Genomic DNA, 1,233 nt, shown 5'->3' with positions numbered 1-1,233 from the left:
TCTCTGGTTCTAAAGGAGTTAAAGTCCAGAGTCTCTAGTCAATACAACCAGAGGCTTTGGTCGTTTATAGGGGCTCTGGTCTTCTTCCAGACTTAGTCGTTTTAGCACAGCAGCATCTTCATATCTTCCATCCTTGGCCCCGATTGCTTTGATAAAACTATTAGAATAGTTAGGATCAATTTTGGTCCTAACTGAAAATTTTTAAAAAAAGTATTTTCCCCCAACCAGGAGTGCCAAGTTCATAAATGAAATTTGTCTCTTTATACAAATGGATGATGAAGCATTTCCTGATGCTTGGAAGAGGTACAAGGAATTACTAAGGAAATTTCCACATCATGGCATTCCCTACTACATACAGCTAGGAACATTTTACAATGGTACTGCAGGTAGAGCCTTTACTTCTAGTACCTATGATTATGATTTTGATATTTTGGAGAAAATTTCTAACAACAATGGTCATTGGGCAGATCTTAAAGCAATAGTACCCAGAAAGACAACAAGCATTCATGAAATAGATCCTTATACTGCTCTTACTACACAACTAACAACCATGACTAGCTTGTTGAAAAACTTAGCTGTCCCTGCTGCTAATACTATTGCAACTGTAGCTGTATCTGAATCTTTGTCTGTATTATGGTAAAGGTCATACTTTTGACCAATGCAGCCTTAACTTTGAATTTGTGAACATTATACATAACAGACCTGCCCAATTTTCAAACACCTACAACTCCATTTGGAAGAACCATCCTAATTTATCTTGGAACAGTCCATGTTTGAACCCACTAGTTGTAAAAGAGCAAAGACAAGGTTTTCAACCAAATGTTTCTCAAAATCAACCTTGTCATTTTCAACATCAGTCTAATTTTCAAAACAAGCCAAACCAGCAAGGTGATTCATCCAATTTTTTGGAAGTATTGTTGAAAGGTTTTATAAATCATACCAATTCAACTATGAATCACCAAAATGCTAACATTAGGACTTTGAAAACCCAGATTGGTCAAATAGAACTAGAGTTGAGGAACAGGCCTGTTGGAACTTTACCCAGTGATACTGAGATCCCTAAGATACTGACCAAAGAGCACATGAAAGTTGTGACCTTAAGGAGTGGAAAGATCTAGTAGATTTTCCACAAAAAGCCATGGTAGAAACAGAACCAATTGCTACAGTAATACCACTTGTTGTTGCAACAGCCCTCCTTTTGTTCCTAAACCTGTAAAAAACCATGGATATGCA

At 37.0% G+C, this 1,233-nt stretch overlaps 1 non-coding gene across 1 annotated transcript; it reads right to left on the bottom strand.

Annotated features, from left to right (window-relative positions):
- Window positions 1-235: 235 nt before the first annotated feature.
- On the bottom strand, window positions 236-342 carry LOC112526240. Its single transcript, XR_003070564.1, has one exon. It is a non-coding gene; the product is annotated as a small nucleolar RNA R71 (small nucleolar RNA).
- Window positions 343-1,233: the final 891 nt, after the last annotated feature.

Source organism: Cynara cardunculus (genome assembly GCF_001531365.2).
Source record: "Cynara cardunculus var. scolymus isolate 2C chromosome LG 13, CcrdV1, whole genome shotgun sequence".
Classification (NCBI taxonomy): domain Eukaryota; kingdom Viridiplantae; phylum Streptophyta; class Magnoliopsida; order Asterales; family Asteraceae; genus Cynara; species Cynara cardunculus.
Note: the sequence above shows the minus strand (reverse complement) of the source record. Positions and strands in the feature narration are given on the sequence as shown.